The following is a 21,652-nucleotide window of genomic DNA, read 5'->3' as shown; positions in this document are numbered from 1 at the left end:
TTTATATGGATACAGGAAGTCAGTTACAAAGACAAGCCTGAGCTTGAGATTTGATGGTCTCCAGATAATATTACCTCCTGGACATCTGCTCTTTTGACTGAAGCCTCAGTTGCCCTTACTTCCTCGATCCCCAAAAGAAGGGTCCAATAAGAGACTAGATGGACCCAGGGGAAGTGGTGAGCTAGCTACCCTGGCATCGAAATGGTCCTGGCCAAAGTACCATAATGCTTATCTATAAGAGCCTGGTCATGGACAAATTCTTTCATGAATCAAAAAGTAATAACTAGACTTGGACGCTGCTGGGATTAGGAGTGATTGATCTGGCCTGAGCACTGCAGTCTAATCTGTGGTGAGAAATCCCCAGGAGAGTCACCAACAAGCCTAAAAGTGTCTATTACTGTGTCCATACAGAATGGTAATCATTAGGAAGTAATACGAAATATGTCAATTAAGTTGCTGGTCTAAGGAGAGGAGTAACACACCTTAAGGGCTGCTTTTCCTTCGTGGGCTGCAGGTGATGGGGAAGTCTGGAAAACCATTTTTCATTGTGCTTCCCATGGGGAGGCGTGGATTGGGGTCGTGGTGAAAGAAGAAAAAGAGCAGCTTCAGGGAGACAGGGGGAATGAAGGAAACTGAGAAAAGGGATGGTTCTCCGCCACCCAGATCCCCAATCTTCCAGTATGTAGGTGTTACACCCACCAACTGTCCCCGGTGCCGTGTAATCCCATCAATGGCCAAGACCCAAAGACTATAAAACCGTGCTCTGGGAAGTGCGCGGCCACACGAAATCTTATTATCTAGTCTTACTCTGGAAAAACTGGCAGGCTACCAGAAGGATCCTGCCCACACTGAAGAGTCTGGCAAACTCCCCATGGTGTATTCATTATGCCAAAAAACCAGTAACAATGATGGTTCTCATTCTCCTGAACCTGAAAGAGCCTCAAATGTGGCACTTCTTAAAATCTCAGGGATAGGAAGAAGGAGACATTACTGGGGCCTGCTTGAGTCAATCGATGAACAACAGGATGATAATGATACAGTGAGAAAAGAAGAGACATAAAGTTAGAGGACACGGTTCCGACTTAGAGAGAAGGCTGAGAGCCGAGAGTAAGAGTGGTGGGGAGATTGGAGAGGAGTCACAGAGAGCATTGGAGAGCGAGTTAGAGAGAGGGTTGGGTAGAGCTGGGAGAGACAAGAGACTGAATAAAGGGCCACTAATCAGCAACCAGCCTGGTCCTTGTTCTACTTTTATCGGTCCAAAGTAAGAGCTGTCCAGGGTGCAGAAGTGGCTCGAGAGCACCAAATGTGGACAGTGTGAGAGAGCCGCCAGGAGAAACCGGGAACATCTGTTAACGTGTAAATCCTGTTCAAACCTCCACTTCTCATAGGGTCCCCCAGGCCCCCCTGGAGTGACTCCTGAGTTCAGATTCAGGAGCAAGCCCAGAGCACTTCTGGCTGTGATACGAAAACAAAAACAAAAAAAAAAATGAACTGTGGGGGGCTGGAGTTATAGCACAGTGGGTAGGGTGTTTACCTTGGACACGACCAACACAGGTTTTATTCCCAGCATCCCAAATGGTCCCCCAAGCACCGCCAGGAGTAATTCCTGAATGCATGAGCCAAGAATAAATGCTGTGCATCACTGGGGTGACCCAAAAAGCAAAAAAAAAAAAAAGTGAATTGTGTAGTTAATCAGAAAAAAGAACACAACTTTCTCGACTTAGCATAAAAGCATTTTTATGATGGCTACAGAGATAGTACAGACCACTAGTTCCTTGTCTGGCACATAGCTGACCAGGGTTCAATCCCTATCACTTCACAGGGTCCCCAAACCTAGCATTATCAATGAGAACAGAGCCGGGGTAAACTCTACTCTCCACTGGGTGTAGCCAACCAAAAATAAATCAATAAATTTAGGTGCCAGAACTATAGTTTGGTAGGGTACTGGCCTTGTACACGGCTGACCTGTATACCCCGGCACCACACTGAGTACCATTTGGTACCTTTTGGCAGCAACCACAGGGTATGACCATACACACACACACACACACGCACACATATATGTCTGTGTATGTGTGTGTATATCTATATCTATATATGTAATTTGTTCACAAGTCAACCTCCACCAACCAGTTTTATAGAATGCAGGTTTGGATTTTGCTACAGGTGGCAGAACTTTGAGCTTACCTGACTGGTGCTTGGGGAATACTGCGTTGTACAGGAGACTGTACCATGGCAGATTGCTTGCAAGGACCCGTCCTGCATTCCTGGTCTATCTCTGACCCAGGAATTCAAATTCAATATAAATAATGTGAACGTTGTGGGAACGATACAGGCAGGGGGCAGGGATGAGGCCCAGCTGGTAGATAGAGGTCAGGGCAGGGTTGCTGGCACCTGGAGCCTCCTGGTGCCAACCTGAGCCAGAAGTACAGGCTGCAATTTCAACGGTTTGCAACAGCCCGGAAGAGCTGACAGTGAGTGGGAGGGCAGTTGTCATGAACGCAAAAACTTAACTTCAGAACCTGAATTGTCAAGGAGTGATCACGGAGCACTACTAGGTTTGGCAAAATCCTGCATAGCCAATCTGCCTTCTACCCAAAAAAGGCAATGAGAAGTTAATTGCCAACAGAAGAGGTGTGAAATCTAGTAATATATTCCGAATAATCAGTCCTCTGGGTTTGTTGTTTTGTTTTGGGACCACATGCAGAAATGCTCAGAGCTTACAGGCCAGGTTTTCAGACTATGATTTTACTACTATGGGTACGTGATTTAATAAAAGAAAAAGAGGATGAAAAATTATACTTGGAGCCAGAGTGATAGTACAGTTGGCAGGGCATATGTTCGGTCCCCGGCATCACATACAGTCCCCCAATCACTCCCAGGCGTGATTCCTGAGTGCCAAGCCAGAAATAACACCTGTGCATTACCGCTGTGTCCCAAAAAGAAAAAAGGAAAAAAAGAAAAGAAAAATTAAGTTTAGCCAAACGAGATTTTAAAGTCCAAAATTTTGCCCAGAGCCTCCAACTCCTTCATTTTCCCTTCACAGCCATCTCTTGGAAGGGCTCAAGAAATTTCACATGCAAGAGCCCTCAATAAAGGTATAACAGGAGAGAGCACACCAGACTGAAGCAGATGCCAGCCACCTGGAAGCCCAGAGGGCCTTCCCTGGTATCCAGTGTCCACTAGTCCCCTGAGCATAGAGCAGGGCACAGACCACAAGTACTACCAGGTGTGGCCCCAAATCTCACCTCCTCTGCTCCCCAAGTAGTGAGATATACTCAAGGACAGAAGCTCAGAGGGCTGAGCACCTGATTTACCTTTGGGGGACATGGCATGGCAACCCCTGCATCTCAGACACACAGACACAAGAGGGGAAAAGTCTCTGTTTATCTCCAAGTTTGTAGCAAATGGAGCGGGGGCGGGGGAGAGAGGGAAAGACAAGAGAAACACTCCAACCCCAAAAAGATGCTCAAAGAATGCTCATGTGTCAAGACAAATTCTGGAGTGGGAGGGTTGGGGTCATACCTAGTGATTCTCAGGGGACATTATCACCTAGTGATGTTGTGGCAGTTATAACTCTGGTCACCGCAAGAAAAACAAATGCCCTCCTACCTGTACTACTGCACCACCACTAAGAGTGAGACATTTAGAACCTATTGCAGCTGATCCCTGGAAAACCCCTTTCTGCAAGTACTCACTTCAACAGCAGGGCACACCCCTGGTCTTGCAGAGATGGACAGTGGAGATGCTTGGAATCTGGACAGGTGAGGCAGAAATTCTTTTTTCTGATGAAATATAATCACATAGGGTTAGCAAAGATAGTAAGTTTATAGGGTGCTTTTCTTTCAAGCAGCTAAGCCGGGGTCAATATGCAACAGGACATAGGCTCACCCACTCCAGCACTGCTAAAAATGATACATGAACTCAGAACCAAGAGTAACCCCTGAGCACTGAGTGCTGCTGTGGCCAAAAACAGTAGAATAAATTAAGTAATAAAGACATTTCTGGGGCCGGAAAGACGGTACAGCATGTAGGGAGTTTGCCTTCCAAACGGCCAACCCGGGTTCGATTCCCTAAATCCATATTGTCCCCCAGCACTGCCAGGAGTGACTCCTGAATCCAAAGCCTGAGTAAACCCTTAGCATCGCTGGCTGTGACCATAAAAATAAAAAAAAATAAATTTCTGTGTAAAGAGATTGGAGACACAGTATAGCAGGTGAGGTGCTTGTCTTGCACACGGCCAAGCCAAGTTTGAATCCTGGCATCCCCTACGGTGCCCTGAGCCCCGCCAGGAGTGATCACTGAATGCAAAGGCAGGAGAAGTAACTGAGTCTTGCAGTTGTACTTCCTACAGACTGAATCATTATTTCATTTAAACGCATAACGGTGTGGTGACCAACAGTGATCCTAAATTGCATTATTAGAGGGTTTAGGGCACACTCTGGAAGTGCCCAAGCTACTTGCTGCTAAGATGGCATATTTGGTTGCAAGACCCACTGTAGCTCCACCCTGTTGCACCCCTCCAGACCGCAACCTGAGTTGGCTTAAAGCTCCACACCTTGGGGCCTGAGTGACAGCATAGACAAATGACCATTTATTTTGAAGGTGGACAACCTTGGTTTAATTCTGGGCATCCCTTATGGTTCCTAGCACCACTAGGAGTGCTTGCTGGATTTAGAGCCAGGAGTAACCATAATGCCTCGCTGGGTGTGACCCCAAATGCAAAATAAATAAATAAAAAGGAAAGAGAAGCTCCCCACCTCCCTGAACTCCCAGAATCCATTGAATGCACAAGAACCAGTGAAAATCAAAGGCTCTGCCAAATGCTTTTGAGCCTCAAGCATATGAAGAATATGCCATGCCCCTCCCCCCATTTAGCCCCGCCATCTCCCAAGAACGACAGGACAGAGGGGAGGGTGTTTCTTTCCTTCATACTGCTGACCCAGATATAGGGTACCCTGAGCAGCCCCATGAGTGACCCCTGAACACTGCCAGGTGGGGCTCAACAACCCCCACGAGGGAAAAAAATGCGCACCCAGGTCCCTTTGATGAGGGAAACCCATGCTTTAGCTCTACTCCACAATCCGCCTAAGGAATGACAGGGGACAAGGAACGGGATGTCCTGGGGACACTGCTTGGGATGATCCACCCACACTGTGACTGACCAGGTGCAGGTTGTCGCCCCAAAACTAAGATAACGCTGAGCTGCCCTCACACGCCCCATCAGATCTGGGGGAGACTGAGGCTCCCTCTAGCTCTGGCACTTTCTGCTTTGTGAGGGGCCCGAGGGATGGGTCAGCAGGGAGGGCACTGGCCTCGCATCCCGACACCCAGAAGGGTCCTCGGATCCCCAGGGAGGGAGTCCTGGGCGCCACCGGGAAAAGGTCTAAAACACATGAAAAAAATTAAAAATTTTATTTTCACTTTTGCTTGTTCAGTTATTGTCCTTGTTTCTGGAACTTTCAGAACGACCTTCGCGCTTCCAATTCGTTTTTCTCCTCGACCACGTGCTTCCTCTACCCACCCACCTTTTTGGGGGGTCTGGGGGGCTTTGCCAAGGGGTTACTTCGGGCTCTGGGCTCACTCCAGGCCGTGATCGGACGCTGTGGGGTGCCGGGATCGAACCCGGGTGGCCGCGTTCCCCCCTTACACATCTTTCTAAATAAATTATCCCTAGTATCAACGACCCTGTTTCCCTCAAAATCAATTTATAAACCTCTTGGTGGGAGCGCTCGGTGCGTCCTGGGTGAGGGGACGCCACCCCGGGCCACCGCCACAGAGCGACCCCGCCGCCCACAAGGCGGAGACCGAGGAGGTTCTGGCGCTCAGAGCGACCACCAGGATGGGCAACGTTGAAACCGACTTCCCGGGACCCCCCTGCCTCCCCTGGGTGCCCCCTCACCCGCTCCTCACCATCCTCAACCACGAGACCCGCGGCACTTCTGCACAGACTGCCAAGGCTGGTGGATAAAGGTCGCGGATTTTGTGACCTCACCCGCACGTTCGCCCAGAGCCTTAAAGGGCCAGGCTTCGAATATTCCTGACCAGGTACTTGCCTTCTGAGGAAGGTTCATTTTTCCTCGTTTCCGGGATAGGATCAGGTGATCCAGACATCTGGGAGTCGCCAGGTTTGGGATAGATGGGAGAGAGATGAGCTGAACAAATAACATGTCGAGCAGAGAGTCTTTGTATTTAAGAAGCAAATAAAATTCACAAAAATACTTTGCAAACAGCCGCAAGACCATCTCTCTGAGTCCCGACGTTCATTTATTTATTCATTTACAACCATCAGCCACATGCTAGGACCAGGCCCCCAGGATTCCTCTTGGCAGGTGCCAATGAAAAATACTGGCTTCAACAGGGTCCCTCACCATTGGGGGCTGATGAGCGGCCGCTCAAAGTGATCTGGCAGTTTGACATACACATGTCTACACAGAAAGCTGCAGGACAGGATCTGGCACAACCCCTGGTTGAGAAGTTTGGGATGGTCAAGACTTCTGCCATCAGCAGGTGCAGCATCCTCGAAACCCACAGCCCCCCATGTTGATCTCCACCCCGGGCTATGTTGCCCCATCGCAGAGCTGGAGGTGAAGATGCCCCAAGGATAATGCACTCACACTCGAGACCCCTGTGCCATGCTAAATCCCCCCAGTGCAACCAGCAAAGCGTCATATCTTCCTAAAGCCTCTGGAGCAAGGCAGACCCCAGGAACCCACTGGATATGGATGGGGAGAGTAAAAAAACAACCACAAAAGTGCCCCAAGAGCTGGCACAATCTCGTTGGTCACATTATAGGCACTGGAGGAGAGACGTCCTCGTGTTCTGCCACTAATTGGTCTTCAGTGTCCCATTTCGACTGAAGTATCACTTGTCCTTTAATCGTGTGCCTGGAGGAGGCCTGATCCACTTGACATCACTAGGAATAAAGGTGCACATGGAAGACTCCCGTCTGTGACATCATCCTTTTCACCAAGGAGACTTAACGTGCCAGGTTCCAAGTCCAGACAGACCATTATGGCAGCCCAGGTGAATTAGTGCAAGGGAGATGATCTCGAATCAAAAAGAGGAGAGGCAAGTGCTGGAGGGGCTGGTCACAGAGTTCAGGGCAGCGAGTTAAGGTGGAGTCTCTTAACTGGTCAAACATAGTCAATGCTCCCCAATACATCCATCATAAAAACAAAAGCAGGTTGATTCAAAGTAAAACAGACAAGTAGGTTGTGAATGAGTCCTGGGACAATGAGTTTCTCTTGGAAGTCATTAATCAAGATGGGTGCAGTGTCTCTGAAGCCATCCCTGAAGGTGCAGAGGAATTGGCCTATCAGCAACCCAGAGAGCTGGAGAGACACTGGACAGAAGCAAAGGCTGGGAAGAACATCAGAGAGCACTGTACAGTGAACACTCTACCCCTTGAAAACATGCTATATAAGACCCTACAAGGAAACCCCAGGACGCTGCTCTAGAAACAAGTTTACAACCAAGAGTATGGGGAAAGAGGTTAGTACTGTGGCTTAATGCTTGTGTTAAGCATGGTTTTCCTGAGTTCCATTCCTGGCATCCAAAACAACACAGACTCCTAAGAACTGCCAAGTATGGCATGAGTTACATAAAACATATTTCAATAAATAAATCCATGTATAGACGTACCCTAAGAACGGAGGCACATAGGAGTTAATGGGCACCAAAGTGTACTAGATGATTTTGTAGACTTGGTCTTTTGGACAGACCAAAAACAGTTTTAATCATTCTGGTGGCTAGTAGGGTTGAGATTTTACCACTTACAAACGCAACGTGTTGTCGTCTTTTCTCCTAATATAATTGAAATGAGAAGAGTAAAATCCAGGAATGTGACGACCCTTTATAGTTAGTCTTCACAGCTGATGTTATTGCCTGCTGAGATGGGAGTTTGGGCATTCTGCCAGGTTCCCACCATTTGTAAAATATTTTGATCAAGGGGCCTGTTCCATCCTATCATAGAACCATCAGAAATCTTTCTGCTCACAGTCAAGTCCATTTCAACTATCTCTAATCCACCCTATTAAAGAAGAACGACAGGGTCATTATCCTAAACTTTTCAGAAATATTTATCCTCAATGCGTAGGGAAATCTAATAAAAATCTGAAAACAAGGAGTGCAGAGCTGATACAGTGGGAAGCTTCTCGACTGCACAAGACTGATCTGGATTCAAAGTCCAGATCCCCATAAGGATACCTATGTCCTCCCTCGCAGGTATGGATAAGCTCAGAGTCAAGAGTACGGCCTTAGCAAAGCAGGTGTGGCTCCTCAAAACATAACATAGGAAGGTTTTAAGTGAGGAGGTTTGCCTCTTTTCCCATTCCAAAGGATTCACTGCAACATCCTGGTTGATCTCTATCATAAACCCCGCCAACCGGGGTCTCTGCCTCAAACCAGAGTCCAAGCAAAACTGAGACACTGGGCTGCAGTTATTACACAGCGGGCAGGGCGTTTTCATTGCATGCAGCCAACCCGGGTTCAATTTCCAGCATTCCATAGCGACCACCAAGAACAGCCAGGAATAGTTCCTGAGTCCAGAGCTAGGAGTAATCCCTGTGCATCTCTGGGTTTGACCAAAAAAAAAAAAAAAAAGAAAACATAAAGAGTGACACTGATAAGTGTGATCGAGGGGTGGTTATTGTACCCGTTCACTTAGTTCCTATTTAATCAGTTTTCACCTGGATTCCATCATCAAGACCCATTATGTACAGGGGCTAGAGCAATAGCACAGAGGGTAGGGCGTTTGCCTTGCATGTGGCTAACCCAGGTTCGATTCCCAGCATCCCATACGGTCCCTCGAGCACAGCCAGGAGTGATTCCTGAGTGCAAAGCCAGGAGTAACCCCTGTGCATCTCCGTGTGTGACGGGAAAAAAAAAAGAAAAAAAGGATCCATTATTTACAGGTTAACATACACATCAAGTCCAAGTGCTGGGACACTGGCATAGGAAATAGTAACCATTACTATTATTATTATGGTTTGCTATATAAGGTAACTCAGGAGATTAATTCAGGTTCATAAGGAACTCAGGCATTAGTAGGCGTATGAAAATACACAGTGGCAAGAACTCTTAAGGGTGTACAGAATGGGAAGATCTTTGTGTTTCCCTGAATTGAAATCATCAGCAATTCCCTTTCCCTCATAGTACTGAAGTCACCAGTTTAATTTGATCTTAAGAACTGTAACATAAAGAATGAACTAGGAGTGTATATTTAAGACATCAAAAGTTTGAAGCAGAGTGTTACCGTGGAATCACCCAAGTACCACACTCCCAGACTAATTCCTGAGTGCATATTCAGGAGAAACCCCTGAGCACCACCCAGGTGGGACACAAAAATGAAAAAAATGGTCAAAGGGCAAACCGTGAGGAACCCAGAGATAATGGAGGCATTGTGTATCCCACCCAAGGCCTGGAAGAGATTGAATGATGCATTCAAGGTAAATTGAAATTCAGATTTTAGGAACTGCTGGACATTTGTCCTGCAGGGGATGACGGTATATGATGCCTTTCCCTCCCAGGCCCACCTGGAGTGATCCTGCCTGTGGAGCCAGAAGTTACCCCTGGGCATTTCTGGTTGTGCCTTACCGCCACCCATACAAAATAGTACTTGTTTTGTGTATTGAACAGAAAGCGCTATGTCAGGGGGATCAGGTTTATGAATGACAGATGTGAGCGATTTCAGTGATCCCTGTCATCAGGGCTTTCTGTGACTGTAGGTGGCTTATCTGGGCTCACCTCCAGTATCACATAGTCCCCTGGTACCACAGGAAGTAATCAGCTAACTGGGCATAACTGGGAGCCTTAGGATATGCATCCTTGGGGAGGGAGACACAGTCAGCAGTGCTCAGGGCTTATTTATTCCTGCCTTTGCACTCAGGAGTCACTCCTCTGGGGCCAGGATTGAGGGTTCCTAAAGTCCTAACGTCCAGCACCTCCTAATGGTTTGGAGGGAATTGATGTAGGCAGGCCGGCAGATAGGGAAGTTTCCCCCTCCCAAGGCAAAGGCAGTAAATTTCCTGGGAATAGCTCTGAAGTTGTGAAGGCCAAACTTGCAGAAAACAGGAACTAAGGCCTGATCATGCCCTCATCTATGGCCACCAACAGAACCCAGAGAAGCTCCTGCAGAAACAAAAGGCCAGGAAAGGAATTTCAAAGAAGATCATCACCACTCCCAACCTGCCTAGGCAACCTCCTTAGCAACGGGACTTTGACCTTGTTAAAAGACTAGATTGGATTCCCTTCTGTTCGAGGGAGACCGCTCATTGGCTTTCCGAGATATTTGCGGGAGCAGGGGAAGTGGGGGGTCCCCGAATGTGGGAACCAAAGTCGGACTCCAGAAGGATGTGGAGCCCCCCACCACTGCTTCCGACCCGCTCCCCCAAATTATATAGTCAGATCAGGAGGTGTACACCAGGTGGGGTGGGTGGGGGTTGAGGGATGACCCCAGACCTCAATGGGGGAGCACCCCAATGGTGCTGCTTCATTCTCAAGGGGTCCTTGTGCCAAGAGGAGGCCGCCACTGGTGGATTCAACTGTCGTACACCCCCAAAGGGCTGGAGGGGATGAGAGAGTCCAGCATCTTCCGGCCCTGCCTTCGTCCGACTGGGCCTTGGGTCATAGAATAAACTGGGGATCTGTGTCCGGGTGTTCCTGCTGCCTGGGGCTCGCCCCACTCACTCTATGTGTGGAGGCACTCCCAGTGGGCAGTGCTCCAGAGCCAGCTACCCGAGAGCGAACAGGGTGACACAGGAGAGACTTTCCTTCCCGCAGTACGATGTGTCCAGCCAACTCAGTTCTAAAGGTGTCCATACCCCATGTCCACGTATCACAGCACCCCGCATTGCTGAGGGTGCCATCTTCCATCCTGAGTTTTGAGGTTCTTATACACATGAGAAGTCCCATGTCTTCTGTTCTCCGTGGAGGTGGGTGGCAGAGGCTCGATTCAACTCCAGCAACTCCAGATGTCTGGGGTGAAGGTAACAGTCATCAGAGGAGCGAGGGTGTGTTAAGAAGAATTTTAATTAACACAGAAATATTGAGCCTAAGACTGGGCAATCTCCTTCCCAGGAAAATCTAAATACATCACTTCTTCCAAGGATTTTTTTTTTTGCTTTTTGGGTAATACCCAGCAATGCTCATGCTTTACTCCAGGCTGTACACTCAGAAATTACTCCTGGTGGTACTTGGGGGACCATATGGGATACAGTAGATTGGACACAAGTTGGCTGTATGCAACACAAACATCCTACCAGCTACACTGTAGCTCTGGCTCCGAGGGTTTTTTTTTTGGGGGGGGACTGTTTTGGTGTGTGTCCACAGGGTTCTGGGAAACATTGTGTACCTGGGATTGAACCTGGTCGGTTACAAGCAGGGTGAGTTTATTTTGTCGTTGTTCTGTTCACTTTGAACAAGAAAAATTATGAGCCCTCTTTGCTCTGTCTGTGGCCCAGCACTTTGGAAAGGTGTCCAGTTATAGTCAACCCCATGTGCCATCACCCCACTTTCTGAGGATTCCCCTACCCTCTTCTAAAAAGAAAAGTGGTCAGGGATACAGCAAGATACAGCTCAAAACCCACCAAGTTAGGGTGGGGGAATCTGCCATCACGGGACTAAGGCTGTTTTGGTTTGATTTGGTTTTTTCATGGTTTGGAGGCCCAACACGAGCAATGCTCAGGGTTACTCCTGGCTCTGCACTCAGGACTATCACTCTGATATGCTGGTGGGGCTGTTTGGAGAGTCAAGGAAAGAATCTTCTTGGGGTCGAGTGGGTTGTTCCTGCTTTGTTTCTGGACCAGGAGGGGTGCAGAGGATTGAACTGACGTCGAAAGTGCAAGGCAAAGTCATTTCTTTTCATTATTGTTCTCTTCACTGAGCTAGAAACCTTCTGAAGCCACTTTGCTATGTCTGTGACCAAGCCATTGAGAAATATTTCCTGTTATGGGCAACCCACACCCCAGCACCCCACATTCTGAGGGAGTCCAAACCTCTACTACAAGGAAGAGGCAGCAAGGATACAGCAAGATACAGCTCAGAAACCCCCACGATGGGGTGAGGGAATCCCCCAATAAGGGACTGGGGCTGTTTTGGTTGTATTAGGTTTGTTCATGGTTTGGGGGACACAAATCCAGCAACGGCAGAGGTTCTCCTGATGTTGCATTCAGGAATCACTCCGGCATGACGGTGGGGCTGTATGGAGAGCCAGAGAAAGTACTGGGGCCTGTGACTGCAAGCCAAGAGCACTAACCGCTCTGCTCCCGCTGCAGAGACCCAAGCGGCTTGCTTGATCCTTAATGACCTAACATTGAAGCAAAGAAATGGGCTGGAAATCTAAAGCGAGGGAAAGGTGGGCCACGGCAGTTCTGGCGATACACCACGGGATGGCGCTGTGGGTGTTTCTGTCCCTCTCTGGGATCGTTTCTTTGTTATTTATTTTTATATTAGTGAATAACCATGAGGTACAGTTGTAGACTTACAAATTTTTGTGCTTGGGTTTCAGCTATACAATTATCGAGTACCCGTCCCTCCACCACCACGGATCCCAGTTAGTCCCTCCCATTCCCATCCCCCCATTCCACCCATCCTCTGTGGCAGTGCATTCCTTTTTGTTCTCTCTCCCCTTTTGGGGGCTGTGGTTTGCAAATGAGGCATTGACTGTCAACCATGTTCGGTCTATGGTTAACTTTCAGCATGCAACTCCCATCCTGGGAGGATACTCCCAGCACCCTTTATTTGGTGCTCCCTTCTCTATCTGAGCTACCTTTTTCCATAACGTGTGCGGCTGGCCTCCATGCGATGGAGTAAACCTCCTGGCACTTGTCTCAGCTATTCTTGCGTGTTAGTCTGAAAGAAAGGGACAGACATAGAAAGATCGCTTTTGTCTGGGGAACATAAAGTAACAAAACGTGCTCGTTTCTCTAAGAATTTTCCACCCTTGGGTTTGCTTCAGTGTTCAGTATGGGGTAATAAAGGATCAAGCAAGCCTCTTCCACAGGTGCAGCAGGAGGAAGGAAAGCCTGTGGTTGCTTGTCTTTCACTTGAGTAATCTGGGCTCGATTCCAGCCTTCAGATATTTGTGAGGAGGATATCTGAATCGCCTTGGGGGTCGAGTGGGTTGCCCTAGCTTTGTCTCTAAACCTGGAGGGGTGCAGAGGATTGAACTGAACCTTTAATGAGCAAGGCAAGGTTATTTTCTCACATTAATTGTTATTTTCTCTCTGTACAAGAAAGGTTCTGAATGCACCTTGTGATGCCTGGGACTGAGTCCTTTGAATATTTCCTGTTATGGGCAACCTACATCCCATCACCCCACATTAGGAGGGTACTTAACCGTCTTCTACACCGACGTGGGGAATGGAAGAATATACAGTTCTGACACCCTCTAGTGGGCTGATGGAATTCGCCATCAAGGAACTGAAGCTCTGTGTTTTACTTTTCTTTCTTGTTTGTTCCTTTATGGTTGTGGCCACACCCGGATATGCTCAGGGCCTTCTCCTGCCTCTGCACTCAGGAATCACTATGGACATGACTGAAGAACCATAGGGGAAATCTATGACTATACCCGGGGCCAATGGATGCAAGGCAAAAGCCCTATCTGCTCTGCTCCCGTTGCAGCAGCCCAAGCTGCATGCTGATTCCTTAATGACCTCATACTTAACATTTCGGCAAAGAGAAGGGCTGAAAATCTTAAACGTTGGAAAATTTGGACGGCGGAAGTTATGCTGAAACGCCATGAGATTGAGCTTTGAGCGATTCCGTCCCTCTCCAGGCCCATTTCTCTAAGAATTTTCCACCCTTATTTTTGCTTCTGTGTTAAGTATGGGGTAATTAAAGATCAAGCACAAAGCATCAAAGGGGCAGAGGTCAGAGAGCCTTGAGGGTGCGAGTCTCTCACATGGGTGACCAGCATTCGATTCCTGCCTTCATTTCTTGTGGGATACATGGCTGAACCACCTCGGGGGTTGAGTGGGCTGCTCCGTATTTGCCTCTAGACCAAGAGGGGTGCAGAGGATTGACCCTGATGTGGACAGAACAAGGCAAAACTGCAAGGCTGAAGCCATAGCACAGCGGGTAGGGTGTTTGCCTTGCATGCGGCCGACATGGCCACCTGGGTTCAATTCCTCCACTCTCTTGGCAAGCTAACAAGACTATCTTGCCCACACGGCAGAGCCTGGCAAGCTACCCGTGATGTATTCAATATGCCAAACACATTAACAAGTCTCACAATGTTACTGGGCCCCCTTGAGCAAATCGACGAACAATGGGAGGACACTGACTGTGACACTCCGAGCTAAAAAAAAATCTGAAGCCACTTTGTTATGTCTGTGATGAAACCATTGAGAAATATTTCCTGCTATGGGCAACCCACACCTCATCACCCTACGTTCTGAGGGTACCTAACCCTCTTCTACAAGGAAGACGCAGCATGGATACAGCAAGATACAGCTCAGAAACACCCCCGTTGGGGTGAGCTAATCCTTCAATAAGGGACTGAGGCTGTTTTGGTTTTATTTGGTTTGTTCATGGTTTGGGGGCCACAAATCCAGCAACGTGCAGAGGTTCTCCTGGCTCTACACTCAGGAAGCACTCAAGCATGAACCTGGGCTGTATGGAGAGCCAAAGAGTGTGAGAGCTTTCTTTCACTTGGGTAACCTGGGTTCTGTTCCAGTCTTCATATCTTGTGGAGTACATAACTGGTACATAAATTGACTCACTATAAACAGTGCTCCTTTCCCACAGTCCAGGGGCTTCTCCCCTGGGGCAGTTTGTGTCCCTGGACTGAGCAGAACAGTCTCTGAGTAGCTTGTCCCAGGGGAGTGCTTCTTTGCAGTATGGGCGCTCACTTCCTACTGGTAACCCACGGAAGACATCCCACCTGTCTTGGCATCCTCATGGGGCTGAAAGCATAACTGCTCACTAGAGATGTTGTCACAGTGTGCATGACCAGAAGAATTCCAACTGGGCTGTGGCTCCCCGAAGAAAAGCAAAGAAGGATTCCAATTACTGTGCTGTGCCTGATAGTCTTCTCGTCAAAAAAATTCTAAACCTGAAGGTTGGTTTCTAACATTTACCCAAGTCGGTTGCAATTCTGACACGTGGATGGATTTGGTACTATGGATTTGGCATTATGGTACTTTGTCCAGGCCCATTTCGATGCCAGGGTAGCTAGCTCACCACTTGCCCTGGGTCCTTCCAGTCCCTTATCAGGACCCCACCTTTGGGGACTGAGGAAGTAAGGGCAACTGAGGCTTAAGTCAAGAGAGCAGCTGTCCAGGAGGTAATATTATCTGGAGACAATCAACTCCCAAACCACAGGCTTGTCTTATAACTATCTTTCTGTACCTATACAAAAAGCAATTGCTCTGAAATAGCTAACCATGCAAAGGACATTAAGAAAAATAGGTAAAGGTAAAAGGTAAAGGCCCTCCCGTTGATCGTCGATTTGCTCGAGCGGGCCCAGTAACGTCTCCATTGGAGACTTTGTTGTTACTGTGTCTGGCATATCGAATACTCTCGGTAGCTTGTCGGGCTCTCCGAGAGGGGCGGAGGAATCGAACTCGGGTCGGCCATGTTGGCCGCTTGTAAGGCGAACGCGCTACCCGCTGGGCTGGAGCGATAGCACAGCAGGTAGGGCGTTCGCCTTACACGCGGCCAACATGGCCGACCCGAGTTCGATTCCTCCGCCCCTCTCGGAGAGCCCGGCAAGCTGCCAAGAGTATTCGATATGCCAGACACAGTAACAACAAAGTCTCCAATGGAGACGTTACTGGGCCCGCTCGAGCAAGAAAAAGAGAAAGACAATATTTACAAGTCAAAATATTCTCTGGAGACAATCAACTCCCAAGCCACAGGCTTGTCTTATAACTGTCTTCCTGTAACCATACAAATAGCAATTGCTCTGAAATAGCTAACCATGCAAAGGACATTAAGAAAAAGAGAAAGACAATATTTACAAGTCAAAGTCTGATCAGGAGACAAAGGTAATTGACAGGTTGGGGGCAATCAACAAATAAAAGCTCCCAGTGGCCATGGAGGAAGGGCAAACCAATATTATCCTTAATATCTGGCGATGCTCAGGGGGTTCTCATGGCTCTGCACTCAGATATTAATTCTGTCGGTGCTCCGGGAGACTCCACAGGATCCTGGTGGTTGAACCTAGTTTGGCCATGTGCAAGCAACACCCGACACCAATCTACAGTTGCTCTAGTCTCAATTGGAAACAGTTTCGATGAGCTTAACTCTGCACAGAACATCGTTTGAAAGGATGGAAGGGGCCCCATTGTAAAAATTTTTATAAGTGGAAATATGAGTCAACTCCTAAGCTCCCCACATCCCAGCAGGTCATTTCGCTTACTTGATTACTCACGAGGTTGGTCACATTCCTTGATCCCACATATGTCACTTTACTAATATTAAAAGAAAAAAAGAAAACAGTTATGATTGGAAAGAACAAAATTCCATCCATCTATGAGTCAGATGGTGCTCAGGAGACCATTTGGAATTCAGGACGTTGTACCAATATTGACTGCATGCAACCCACTGTACTAATCCGATGCTCAGTTTAAAATAATGTTTGTAAAACTCCCTCCTGAGGTTTTCTTGTAGCTGAGAGTCCACTGTTAGCGTGTTGTCAATGGGTAGAGCATTGTCCAGACCGTGCTCTCTGATGTTCTTACCAGCCTTTGCTCCTGTTCCATTTCTCCATCTCTCTGGGTTTCTCCTAGCCCAGTTTCTCTCTTAAGACCAGGGATGACTTCGGAGTCACTGGTTTCACCCCCATCTGGATTTATTACTTCCCCGTGAGTCTCATTGTCCCTTCCCCCACCAGTTACCTACCTGCAGAGTTTGATTTCTTTTTACATGAAAACTCTCATGGCATAGAATAACAATTGGAATCCTTCTTTGCTCTTCTACATGGAAGCAGCCAGCCCTGGTGGAATATCTTTTCCTGCACACTGTGATAAAGGCTCAACTGAGCAATTTTTCCCTCATTCCCATGGGGATGCCGAGACAGGTGAGATGTCTTCTGAGGGCGATTGGAAGAACACCTTTCCTGTATCCTCAGCACCATCACGTTCCCTTAAAAGCCCATAATGGACAGAACCCCCAGAAATGTAAGCACTGAGAAAAACTTTTGAGTCCAGCCTCACCCTGCTGGGACTATGTGAACATACACACAGGAGAGAAACTGATTAAGTGTAAGGACTGTGGGGAGGCCTTCAGTGGATCCTCATACCTTATACACAGGAAATTCCATACTAGAGAGTCCGTATGCATGCAAGGAATGTGTCGTGGCCTTTATCTGAATCTTACATCTTAGTATGCACAAAAAAGTCACACTGGAAAAAAAACCATATACTTGTACGGAGTGGGAAATCTTTGCTTATTCCACAAGCCTTAGACCAGGGCTTATGCACAGAAAAACTCTCACTGGAGAGATACCTTATACATGTGTGCAACATAGGAAGTCCTTTGCTTATTCCTGAAGTCTTAGTTTTCACAATTTTCATTTTGGACGAAACCCTTATATATGTAAGGTAAGTGTAAAGGCCTTTCATTCCTACTCAGGTCTTTCTTAGCATAGTGCGGGGGGCCCCGCCAGACCACTCTCTGGCCTGCGGAGGTGGCCCTAGGATCCGTAGGTGCTGGGAAGGACCGACCGAATGAACACGAGACACAAGAGACAGAATGCAGCTCAGAAACAGAGAGAAAAAGGGACAGGACTTTATTGGGGGCAATCAGGGTATATATCCATTAGTGAGGCAGCTACACAAAAGGTCATGCCCATATATGGTTAGGAAGGTTTGTTTTCACCTATCATGCATTACAAGGTTTATGTGTATCTGGTACCAGACACGAGGTGATTACATAAAGGGCCATGTCCATATGATTTACCAGACATGAGGTAGATACACAAAGAGCCATGTCCATATGATTTATAAAATTTACATGCATCACGTACCAGACACGAGATAGTTACTTCTTGTTATTACTGACAGCCATGACAGATGTTCTCTCAGGATAACCATACATCAAGATAACCATACATAGCACTGGTTTTGCCTGTCATGGTGTCGTAGGTCAGGATGACCATACAGGCAATTAGGCCTTGGTCAGTTAAAGGGCCAGCTTCCCACAGCATAGCAAAGTTCATACAGAAATGAAACATTATTCGTGTCACTACTGAGGGAGGGTCTTCGCTTTCTATTCAAACTTTTTTGTCCACAGGAAAACACAAGCTGCAGTGAATCCATATATATGTAAGGAGTGTGGCAAGGCCTTTGCTTATTTTGCAAGCCTTTTGAGGCACAGAAATTTTCATACTGGAGACAATTCTTATGTTTGTAAAGACTTTGGCAAAGCCTTCAATTCGCCCTAACTCCTTATTTAATATAGGAAAATTCTTACTAGAAAAAAAAAGTAGGTATGTGAGAAGTTCTTTACTTATACTTTAGCTTTGCTTTGTGTAGAAAAATTTATCCTGGATTGAGGCCTCATATATGTAAGGGCTGCAGGAAGATTTTCATACAATTAGCATAGCTTTCTGAACAGAAACATTCACAGTGGAGAGAAACCTCATAACTGTTAGGAATGTAGAAGGGTCTTCAGTTTGTCTTCAGCCCTTCCTGTGTGTGTGAAAAGTCATTTTGCAGTGAAACCTTATATATGTCTGGAGTGTGGGAAGGACTTTCCTGGATCCTCAGGCCTTCTTATGCAAAGGATAATTCACACTGGAGAAAAACTACATATGTGTAAGAACTTGGGAAGCCCATTATTCACACCTGCAGCCTTTAAAGAGAATACTGGAGAAAATCCTGTAGGGAAGGAATAGAGGAAGACCATCATGTTCCCTCGAGCTTTAGTAAATATAAAAGTTATGCTGGATCAATCACTTCCATAATTACAATAGCCGGGGTCAGAAAATGAATCTTAGGTAAAACAATTTTAGTTTCCACAAGTGCATGGGGGCTTGATACAGTAAGGAAGGAAATAATCCTGGTATGTGTGAAATCTTCCTGTGATACTAGTACCATAAGTGAAAGGTACTTGCTGATTATTCCCTGCACCATGGTTATGACAGTGTCCTGGCATGTGGACTTGCCAGTAAGTTAACTGGTAAATAATGTTTCTTAGTGATAAAGCAAGGTGGAAGGAATTAAATAAGAATTAAATAGGTACATTCCAGTCGTCACATGATGTTCTCGAGGGTGGCACTGAAGAGCTTCGGTGAAATGGTATCACCCTGCCGCACCCCTCTCTTGACATCAACGATCACTTCTTTGTAGAATGGTGAGATCCTGGTAGTGAATCCGCAATACAGCTCACGGAGGATCCTGATGTATTGGGCTTGAATGCCCTGATTGGCTAGGGCTTCAATGACCGCTTCCATCTTAACAGAATCAAAGGCCTTCTTTAAATCAATGAACGTTAAACAGAGCGGCATCTTGAACTCCCGAGAAACCTCAATGAGCTTGGTTATCGTGTGGATATGGTCGATGGTGCTGAATCCTTTGCGGAACCCTGCTTGCTCGCACGGTTGTCCTTCATCTAGTGTTCTGCCAGTCCTATTTAGGATGACTCGAGTGAGCAACTTGTAGATGACAGACAATAGGCAGATCGGGCGATAGTTGCCAATGTCATGGATGTCTCCCTTCTTGAACAGTAGTACGGTTCTGCTGGTTTTCCATTGGGACGACTGGAATGGGAAGGAATGGGAGTGAAGATAGATGGTCGGCAACTACACCACCTCCGCTTTGCTGATGACATTGTTTTAATAACACCAAACATCAGCCAAGCAGCACAAATGCTGGCCGACTTTGACCGTGAGTGTGGAAAGGTAGGACTACAGCTGAATCTTACGAAGACAATGTTTATGAGAAACAGCCTTGTTCCTGATGCCCCATTCGCTCTCAATGGAACAACCATCTCCGAATGCAACAGCTATGTGTACCTAGGTCGAGAGGTCAACATGACAAATGACCTGGCACCCGAGCTGCGCAGGAGGAAGAGAGCGGCTTGGAACGCCTTCAAGAACGTCGAAGAAATAGCTAAGAGGACAAAGAACCTCCGGCTCTGGGCACATCTCTTTGATTCCACTGTTCTTCCTGCATTAACATATGCCTCAGAGACCTGGGCCCTACGCAAACAAGATGAGAAGGCCATTCAGGTCTCCCAAAGAAGAATAGAAAGAGCTATGCTTGGAATATCACGTTTCACTCAAATGAGAGAACGAATCCGGAGTTCTGACATCCGTCGACGATCAAGGATCAGGGACGCTGTCTCATTTGCCAAGGTGTCGAAAATCAGATGGGCTGGTCACATAATGAGATTTAAAGACGACCGTTGAACTAGAGCTGTTACTGATTGGATTCCACGGGATGTCAAGAAACCGCGTGTCCGCCCACCTACCAGATGGTCAGACTTCTTCGTCAAGATCATGAACGATCGGTTTGAGGCCCTTCATATTCCTGGAACGATCAGAGGCCATTAGGCTACACTAGCACGCGACAGGGACAAATGGAGATGTTACTGGCGCCCGCTCGAGCAAATCGATGACTAACGGGAAGTTCAGTGATTAAGTGATTAAATAGGTACAAAAATGCATTTTGCTGGGTACTGTCAAGACTCACCATGGTTTCATTCCTTGCTGTGACTCTGACTTGGCTCAGAAACCCTGGTTTGCGGGGCATCATGGCCGAAATCAACCATGATGCTGCAGTGAATCCTTTTGACATTGGATATTCAGCGAAACCTCCATTCTTCAGGCCCTTCTACGTTATGTTCCGGGTGCCACATCCCGCTGTGCTGTCCATAATTTGTGTCCAGGTCAGCCACATGCAAGGAAGCACTTCACTCACTGTAGCGTATCAGCACTCATTGTATTCAGCTTTCCATTGAATTTACACAAAGATTGAGGGTAAATGTTTTGAGATTTTTATTTTAGGAGCATTTAAATCCTAACAATCGAATATTCACCGAAATGGTAAACACCATGTAGATCTGTGCCAAAGGCCAAGCCAGGCTGAAAAGTGACCAGTGTGGTTTGCTGCCTGTTAGTCCCATGCGTGCCTCCATTCTAGGGGTTGGAATCTCTCTCTCTCTCTCTCTCTCTCTCTCTCTATATATATATATATATATATATATATATATATATGTGATGGATAACATTGCTTTGTCCTTCAAGAAGCTTAGGTTTTATCTGGATACACCCATTAATCTGGTTACACCCATCAATCTGGTTACACCCACACAGTGCTCCAGAGGCACTTCCACTTCCATTGTGTTTACATGTAAACATGTAAACAGTCTTCCCTATGCTCTCCTTCCCACCCAGTTAATCAGCTTTCCCCTTAATCAGACTTGTTAATTTGTAAGATCAGTTTCCCAGAAATCTATGATTTTATATATATATATGAGTGAAATATTGCCTTTCTCCTCTCCTTATGCCTTATGAATAGTTTACCTTAAAGTAATATCCTAATAGATACAGAAAGACCGTTAACATTATGCTTTGTAACTTATGATTTGATTGGCCTTGAATATTATTCACTCCCGGGCATCTGCTTTCTCGACTTAAGCCTCAGTTGCCCTTAGTTCCTAACACCCCAAAAGCAGGGTCCCGACGAGGGACTGAATGGACCCA

Source organism: Sorex fumeus, unplaced genomic scaffold (assembly GCF_029834395.1).
Source record: "Sorex fumeus unplaced genomic scaffold, SorFum_2.1 ptg000019l, whole genome shotgun sequence".
NCBI classification, from domain to species: domain Eukaryota; kingdom Metazoa; phylum Chordata; class Mammalia; order Eulipotyphla; family Soricidae; genus Sorex; species Sorex fumeus.
Note: the sequence above shows the minus strand (reverse complement) of the source record.